Here is a 10069-nt window from a genome sequence, read left to right as displayed (position 1 = left end):
TCTTTGTTGTCGCCTTGTAATCAAGGGGTCCCGGGTTCGATACCCGGTGGAGGCACAAGTGGTTCGGATCTCACTTTAAACTGTAGGTCCAGTCCCGATTAGCTTTTATATAGATAAGGTGGACTTAAAACACCAAATCAACCAACAGCGGGGGATGACACGGGCACGCTATGACATCAGGAGTTCCGGGTTCGAACCCAGACCTCGGAATGGGTGCTATTTGTGTTTGTCTCTTCATTAATTGTATTGTATCATCTTCGCGATTAACCAAATGTGTCAGCGACGCTAAGTAGCATAAATCAAATCAAACCATTTATTGATTGTTTGACTTGGTTTGTTTTACTTCGCTTTCCCTCCAATTTTGGCTAATCGTGAAGATGATAGGAGAAAATTGATGATATGACAAACACAAATAACACCCATGCCCAGGTCGGGGTTCGAACCCGGGATCTCTGACTTAGTAGTCAAATCAAAATGTTTTGGATTTTTGAAAGGGGTTGGGATTAACGTGTACATTTTTTCAGTAGTCCGTCCTCATTTTGTAATCTTTTCCTTTCTTTGACGTTCTATTTTTAGGAATACTGTGGCCTAAATGGGAAGGGGGATTATGACCCACACCAAACTCCCTTGCGCATGCCACTGATTGCTGTCCCAAGTGACTGCTGTTAACGCAGTGATTTTCAATGTCATAAATTTTAGCTTTATCAAGATCGGAAATATACTTTTATGACGTGTAATATATATATATATATATATATATATATATATATATATATATATATATATATATATATATATATATAACATAACCCCACAGCTCTACAGCACCTTGGCGGGCCTTGGCTTACCTACCGACTGCTGGTCTCCCTCCCACACTGTTCCGCCGTCACCTGTTATAGCGTGGAGGTCTCAGACCAGTGTTGGGGTGACGGGTGATCAGCCCGACGAACCCCCAGCCCTTGTTGTAGGTTTTCTCGACCGGGTTACGCTCACTCACTCGGAGCTTCCCAATTTCCTCACGATGGTGGGTTGCCACCGGCCCTATACGTAGGCCGAATAAATTCCGACCAGAGCCGGATTCGAACCTACGCCGTCCCGCAGCGAACGATCTCAAGACGAATATATATATGAAAAGTTACATAATTTTAACTGATTATCTTGCCGTAGTTAGATAGTTTTGAATCTTAGCTAAGAATACATGCTCAGATCCGAAAAACTTAGCACTTTCAAACAGCAATATTTAGTAGTACAGTACAGTACATGGACAATAAGGTTTATGATATTGATAATTTATTATTTTCCCTTCATGACTTGTTGCGCGACGGATTATTATTATTATTATATTATTAATTGTATGTTTTGTGGCCATTGCTTTTACTTTGGTATGTTAACATATAATTTTATAATACAGGCTAATGAATCTAATAAAATGGAATTCGTTCGTGAGGTAATTTAGTGGCCTTGTTACTGTACTCTACTTTTTTCTTGCATAATGTTGTGAGAAGAGTCAAAGCTTGTAACAATCACGAATAGATGGCAGCACCAGTTACTAAATTGGACGATCCAGTTTGGTGTTCAGCATCATCCACCATGTTGTAAGTACTGTTACAAAATTTTTTGATGTAATTGTTACAGTGTTGTCGTACAGATTTCCATTTTTCTATACGTAAGTTACACAACATATTTAAATTATGTGTTGTTAACAATAGTAAAATCAGATTAAAAAGTTCGAAATGTTTTACCAACATATGGTGGGGATTCGAACTCGTGGCAGTTGTGTGGTTGGAAGTAAGCAATTCGTAGGTCGTAGAGAGATGCAAATTCAGTCGATTTGTAAAAGAAAGTACTTTATTATTTTCAATTTGGAATATATTTTTTTAAAAAAAGAGTAACAAGCAACATTTGAATTTGTGAAAACAGACTGAAAGCACGCGAGCTGGATATGTTTATTCGAAAAGTAGTTAGTTCCTGTAGTACAAATGAAATATCTGGAATGGGTTCGAACCCAACCATGGACACTTGTTTTTAGTTACATGTGAAATATATTTGAAATGTAAGTATACATTGAAGATCTTCCTATTGTGATCAGTCGTTATGTGGTATATGTTTCTTCATCCTGTCCACACATCCACTTGTTAGAAGTTACACTAACAGTAAATACCTAGGTACTGCAAAATTTTGAGGTCAATTTTTTTTTACTTATACAGAAACAATGAAATTTGGCAATACGTGTAGGATATGTGTGAAGATTTTAAATGTTTAGTTACGTATAAAATTTTCATCACGATTTCGTGAACAGTTGAGAGGGCACACATTCGTTTCAGCATGTTACTGACGGGTTGGAGAATCACATGTCAGCCATGAGCTCACGTTTGGTCAGATTCATGTACAAAATTGTATAAAAATACACCTTTTTACTCAGGTTAATGATTAATTTTACAACACAATGCAACTGACAAGCTAAATAAAGTTTCGAAAATGTGAACTGAACTAGCTACTTTGCACATGGCCCCTCACAATGTTGTGAACTCGAAAGGGTAACAGTTCGTTATATCGGAGACACATTTCTTCATTTTTACAGAAGAAACTACGGTAAGAGTCTAGTTTACGTCCTTTTCCTAAGGAATACGTGTCATATATCGTTGGAAAGGTTATTGTATAAGGAATTCAACAAAGTAAATCCCAAGGCGAGGAAAGATTTCGTGGAGGAGAAAATCGAGAAAAACCGATGTTGTCCGGATATGAGTGATTGAACGTACTGAGGACATTTTTCGATGATGAAGCACATATTTAGGGGTGAAATGAGTGCTAATGGAACCTAACCTCCTAGGCATACCTCGTTCCCGTGAATGGTTAGTGGGGCTATCATGAACAGAAAGTGTAAAAAGAAAAACTTACTTAGCCTAAGAGATGCCAGAGTGCCAGCTGTCTGCTAGCATGGTTTTGAACGATGCACTGAATTATCACTGGGGATAAACGTATTTTACACTATCTAGAAGTTTTTGGAACCTGTTCTTCTTTAACATGCATTCACAACGCGGAAACAAAGACGAGCATGCAGTGTTGTTAACTCCCATCGCTTACCACCAAAAGGCAAGAAGGACGTAAACTAGACTCTAGCCGAAATGACTTACGGAAATGAGTTTCTCCAACGTTCATCGTGGAATATATTTGACCGGGGAATCATGTATTTTCAAGAGAAATATCTCTATCCTGGAATGGTTTGTGGTGCTGTCCGTCGGCTACCCATGCATAATGTAAAATTTTCACACGTGACGAACACGATAGTAGGTATTTTTCGGTGAAGAAGGTTGGAAACACTGCATAACCACAACTTGAATCAAAATTTGCCCGCCATATTGTGTTTTACAGAAGCGAAGAAAGGAATAAAAAAAATCACTGTAAAAAGCATAATGGCAACTTGAACTATGTTCCACAATACACAATTGGTAAGTACGAACCATGCGAAACAAAATATCCAATTTTAATGTGTCTCCGATATAACAAACCTGTTACCAAAATGTCTTTGGATGCAATTAATTCAGATGTAATATTAGGTTTAACACTGCAGTGGTCATGAAGATCACAATCCAATTGTTTGTATTTGCATGTTACTACCGTCTGGAAAAACTGTTGATCTTTGCTCCCAGAGTACCTTCCCGGAACAGTCCAGGAACTCAGTTCGTTCAGCATTTATTTGGAAAAGAAAGAAAATAATAATCCATTGTTCACTTGTTATGGAGCTCACATTTTGGTGGTGATCCTCACGTTTTCGGACACGTAGTATGTGCATATACTTATATAAGTACGTTTTTATAAAAATCTGTTATAAATATATAAAGTGGCTGTGTCGGGACTGCAATAAATGTGTGTGAATTTTTTGTGTGTTTTTGCTAAGTGAACCAGAATACTTTAAATAGGATGCATGCAGATATATATGTGAGGTTAGTACACTAAAATTTTTTTCCTACCATTGAACCCAAGGAAGTCTCACTTGGGCATTGCCACGTCCTCTCATGTGAGCATCTGCCAGCTTAGCACAGGGTAGAAACAATGAGAGACCTCTGGGTACAGATCAGGGTGACTAACACTACGAATATATGGAAAGAAACAATAGATTTAACCCACTACGGAGGGTACAATTCGTAATATGTTCTTGAATAACATGTACAAATACTAGATAACTTTGGAAATCTTTTCATACAATATTTTTTCTTCTATTTTTATTTCTTATTAATTGCAGCCAATCTTCTTCTTTGAGCTTCTTCTTCTTGTAATTACTAAGGCTTCTTCTTCTTGTAATTACTAAGGCTTCTTCTTCTTATAATTACTAAAGCATTTTCTTCTTATAATTACTAAGGCTTCTTCTTGTAATTACTAAAGCGTCATCTTCTTATAATTACTAAGGCTTCTTCTTCTTGTAATTACTAAAGCATTTTCTTCTTATAATTACTAAGGCTTCTTCTTCTTGTAATCACTAAATCATAGTCATCTTATAATTACTAAGGCTTCTTCTTCTTGTAATTACTAAAGCATCTTCTACTTATAATTACATACTGTATATTTACATCCTTATTTACAAATTCCTGATGCTACTTAAGTTTCTTCATCTATGTAACATCAAACTTTCCTTATTCTTTATTTACATCTTTTGGTTCGTTCATTGGTCTTGCTAATGAGCCTCTTAGATCCTGGCTGGATTGATTTTTTCTAGTACGTGGATCATTATATATGCTTCCCTTTGTATCTTTGTATATACTTCATGGACCGATATGTATATCTAGTTTCTGCAGCTTATATGCACGTTCTTGTTTGGAAATGTCTTGCAATAGATGCAGTGGATCATAGTTGATGATTGTAGGTTGTATGATTTCTCTTCCTTCCCTTTTTCAGCTTGCCAGAATAGATTCTCTCGTTTTCCTGCCTCCTCTCTTTCCTCGTTTTTTTAGCATCACCTTATACAAATTGACGGAAATATTAAGAAAAATCTATCTCCCAGATAGACAAAGAGAAAAGGGGTTAGTTAAAGATCGCCGCCTGGCCGGTGCTAAGCTTAACTTGGAGCTGCAATATATGCGCCTACCAAAAGTGCTTGGGTGCCTGCCTTGAAATGGCACTACACCTGTAAAAACAACCCAAAAACTGCACGAAACTCTCGGTTCGTGGGAACTGTAATAGACTCAGAATCGTAATTATTATTTATTATTTCCATAGGGTTACAATTAAGCCATACAACATTTAATTTTGAACAAAATTAATACAAATAGTGACTTCTTTACTTTTAACGTTGTTGGTGTAATAAAAGAACACGTACAGTTTATTCCGAGAAGTTTTATTGTGCTTCTCACTCGGACGAACACAAGTGCTACAAAAAAAATATTCGAGAACCAAAACAGTAGAACATCGATAGTGCAGCTTTGCACAGACTACAACCTATGTAGTATATTAACTCTTGATCTCTCGTTTATACACTTTATATGTTTATTGACAAAAACACCTTACATATAACCCCCCTTTTTTTTTCAATTAATAATAAAGTGTGTATCATCATAATTACTCACTCATCATATTCATTAAGTTACAATTCCTTCTTAACTTTATACCTGTTTGTGGTTTTGTTAATGTATCTGCAATCATGTCGTCTGAAGCACAGTACTTAAATGTTACTTCACCTTTATAATACAGATCACGAACGAAATGATATTTTACATCAATATGTTTAGTTCTCAAACTAACCCTTTCATTTTTAATTAGTTTGATACAACTTTGATTATCTTCATTTATGATAATTGGATAATCACATTTTTTATCCATATCATTTAACACATATTTTATCCATTTTGCTTCCTTACACGCTTCTGCAATTGCCACATACTCAGCTTCAGTGGAAGATAATGAAACATAAGATTGTTTTCTACAAGCCCAGCTTATCATACCTCCCTTATACATAAATACATAACCACTGTTTGATTTTCTAGTTGACACATCCCCAGCCCAATCAGCATCTGCGTAACCTAACAAATAATCATTTTCAAATTCAAATTTGTTTCCTAATTTTAACTTATATGATTGAGTTCCCTTTAAATAACGAAAAATTCTTTTAACTTCAATCCAATCAGCTTTAGTAGGACAACTGACCTTCTGACTCAAAATTGACACACTTGCCGATATGTCTGGTCTAGTATTTATACTTATGTACAATAATGCTCCAATAGCTTGTCTGTATCGCTCATTACTTGGTAATGGTTCAGAAGTTTCTGCATATTTAATGTATCCAGGATCCATTGGAATTTTTGATGACTTTGCATCTTCCAATCCAAATTGTTTGATTAACTTTCCTATGTAATTACTTTGATGAAGAGCAAAAATTCCATCCTTACTTCTCTCAACTTGAATTCCCAGATAACAATTAATATCACCAAGACAATTAATCTGAAATTTCTTTGACATTAACACTGCTACATCATTAATTAAATCAACATTTGTACATGCAATCACAAGATCATCTACATACATTAGAATATAGATCATACTCCCATCAACTGATTTTGTATAAAGACACGGATCTGCCTCACCTCTTTTGAAATTATTGTTAACCAAAAATTCATCAATTTTATTATACCATGATCTTGCGGCTTGTTTTAACCCATATATGCTTTTCTTCAATCTGCATACATATTCTTCTTTTCCAGGTTGATGATATCCCTCAGGTTGTTTCATGTATATTTCTTCATCTAAATCACCATACAAAAATGCTGTCTTTACATCAAAATGCTTGACTGCCATATTCATTTGTCCTGCAACTGTTAAAAGAACTCTGAATGTTGCTTGTTTTCCAACTGGTGCAAACACTTGATCGTAATCATCACCATAGATTTGTGAATATCCTTGAGCAACTAGTCTGGCTTTGTAACGAGTAACTTTTCCTTGTGCATCTTCTTTAATGGTATACACCCATTTACTACCAATTACATTTCTTCCATTTACTGGTTGAACTAGTTCCCAAGTTTTATTTTCTTTTAATGAGTTCATTTCTTCATTCATTGCCATCTCCCATTTATTATTATCAGGTCCTGTAACTGCCTCTTCAAAAGATGTTGGTAACTTTCTTTCCACAATGACCTTTTGTAGATATCTAGCTGGTAATTGTCTTTTTGTTGTACGAGTAGATTTTCTGATAACATCTGGTGTCCTTTTCTTTACTTTGATATCTGTATGTTCATCAGTTTTTGAATCACAAATTAGTTCTGAATCACTCTTCACTTCCTTTTTACCAAAATGTGAATGCATTTCTGGTTCCTCTCCAAGAATGTCCACGGATAATTCACAATCAGTATTATGATTAGATTCAGATTTTTGGATAGGTTTCAAAGTTGAAATTACATGACTTGAGTTTTCAATAAATTTACAGTCTCTGCTTATGTAAATCTTATCAGATGTCATATCTAGTAACCTATATCCTTTATATCCTTCATATCCAACTAAGACAAGTTTCTTTCCTTTAACGTCCATCTTGTGTCGATGACTTAGAATCATAGCATATCCAACACTGCCAAACACTTTCACATGACCCATGTATGGTTGCTTTCCGTACCATTTTTCATATGGAGTAGTCTCCAATATCTTTGTGGGTAACCTGTTCTGTAAGTAATTTGCTGTATTTATAGCTTCACCCCAGTACTTCTTGTGCATGCCAGCATCAATTATCATGCAACGAGCCATTTCAACTAAGCTTCTGTTTTTCCTTTCCGCAACGCCGTTCTGTTGTGGGGTATATGGTACTGTAGTTTGATGTTCTATTCCTTCCCTTTTGAAGAAATCTTTCAATTGTAATGACATATACTCTCCTCCATTATCAGTCCTGATTACTTTAGGTTTTCTTTTAAATTTGTTTTTTACATACTGTACAAATTCCTGTAACTTATCTTCAACTTCACTCTTTTTCTTCATTAGATATACCATAGTAAACCTACTAAAATCATCTATAAATGTAAGTATATATTTGTTCCCACTAGGAGTTTCAACGTCCATCGGACCACATACATCTGAATGCACTATATCTAATAATTCCTTTGATTTTTCAGTTTTCAATTTTGGAAATGATTTACGAGAAATTTTACCTTGAATACATTCCTCACAAATTTTAGTTACATTACATGCATCAATATCAACACCTTTAACTAAATTTCCTTTACCAAGATTTTTAACAATTGTTGCATCTCTATGTCCTAACCTACGATGCCAAAGATGAATACATTTCCTGTCATTTTCATGACTTACCTTGTGCAATTGATTTACAGATTCTACATTTGAAATAGTATTCAACTTATATAAATTATTTGTCAGATCTGCTGATGCAACAGTTTTTCCATCTTTACTAATGATACATGTGTTATTGTGAAATTCAACATTTAAACCTTTTTCAGTAAGACATTTCACTGATAGTAAACTACCATGCAACTCAGGTACATATAACACAGATTTTACTAATACATTCTGTATACCTTTATCATGTATACATTGTATTACACCTTCACCCATTCCTTGTGATTTCAAACAACTTCCATCTGCAAGGTATATTTCATTTGTTATACTTGGATTAAATGTGGCAAAAAATGCCTTGTCACTGGTCATATGACATGTGGCTGCTGAATCAATGTACCATTTGTCTCTACCTGTACCTTTTTCACTTGCTTCAAAACACAGAAAATGAACATTATCACAATCAGAACCACTTTCATCATCTCTTTTTTCACTTTCTTCAACATTACTCACCTGGTTTGCTTTATACACAATTTTCCTTTTATGTGCCTTGTACTTAAAACAATCACGTTTAAAGTGACCTGGCTTTTTACAAAAAAAAACACACACTTTTCACATTATCGGATTTCACTTTAAGAGCACTTTCTGAATAAACACCACTGTCAGTTTTGGCTTCCTTTCTTCTCTTATATTCATGTATGAGCTTCCCTTTCACCATTTCTAAAGTTAGGTCTTCTTCCGGTCTAGTCTCCAGTGCAGTAATTAGCGTCTCGTAACTGTCCGGCAGGCTACACAACAACATTGCTACTTGCAAATGTTCCGCTAAATTTTCACCAAAAGCTGCAAGTTGATCCACAATATCCAACATTGCATTAATGTGCTGCTCCATGTCGCCATTTTCACTAAGCTGTAAGCGGCACAATTTCTTCAATAAATACACTTTAGTTGTGAGACTTGATTTTTCATGATACCGTTTCAAAGAATCCCAATATCCTTTCGCTGTTTCCTGCTTTCTTACATGAACGAGTTGATCATCTTCCAGCAAAAGTCCAATGGTGGCCCTAGCTTTTCCGTCTTTTTTCTTCCATTCCTCGTCCGGTTCTTTTGGCTGCACACCCGTCACTACATCCAACAATTCTTCCTTTAGAAGTAGTAACTCCAATTTGTACTTCCACGTTTGATAGTTCCTGTTATTTAACTTCTGTATAGTCGATTTCACCGACTCCATTTTCACAGTCCGTATTCAAACATGAACAGCCGCACTTCCTCGTTTTTCCTTATTACAACTGCATTAGACGTGTTCTGGGCGTTCTGGGCCCATAACCTATGTTGGTGTAATAAAAGAACACGTACAGTTTATTCCGAGAAGTTTTTTTTTTTTTTTTATTCCGAGAAGTTTTATTGTGCTTCTCACTCGGACGAACACAAGTGCTACAAAAAAAATATTCGAGAACCAAAACAGTAGAACATGGATAGTGCAGCTTTGCACAGACTACAACCTATGTAGTATATTAACTCTTGATCTCTCGTTTATACACTTTATATGTTTATTGACAAAAACACCCTACAAACGTGTGGTGAAAAAAATTTGCACAAAAAGAAAACGCTGTGGTCAAGGGCAAAAACACACAGATGTATTTCGTGTGCTGTTTGGTATACAAGGGTGGTATCTGAACATCAATGAACAAACACATTCACACCGAGTCTGCTGGCCTTGCGACAATTTTGGGCACATTCTGCATAGATGGAGCAAATGTTGATGGATCAATATCGCACAAGCATCTGCGGATCTGTTGGATGAGGGTTG

At 35.7% G+C, this 10069-nt stretch overlaps 1 protein-coding gene across 3 annotated transcripts in view; it reads left to right on the top strand.

The window, feature by feature from the left end:
• The first annotated feature begins 1539 nt into the window (after window positions 1-1539).
• The window catches only part of LOC145981863 (uncharacterized), a 106780-nt gene continuing 98250 nt past the window's right edge, over window positions 1540-10069 (top strand). The window contains exon 1 of one of the 3 annotated variants that reach the window (XM_083115316.1): window positions 1540-1595. The gene's annotated coding sequence lies outside the window, so the exon portion shown is untranslated. The other 2 variants (XM_083115318.1, XM_083115317.1) reach the window with 2 other exon arrangements.

The sequence above is a fragment of the Lepisma saccharinum genome, chromosome 30, assembly GCF_977018435.1.
Source record: "Lepisma saccharinum chromosome 30, izLepSacc3.1, whole genome shotgun sequence".
Taxonomy (NCBI): domain Eukaryota; kingdom Metazoa; phylum Arthropoda; class Insecta; order Zygentoma; family Lepismatidae; genus Lepisma; species Lepisma saccharinum.
This window is presented reverse-complemented; position numbering and strand designations above follow the sequence as displayed.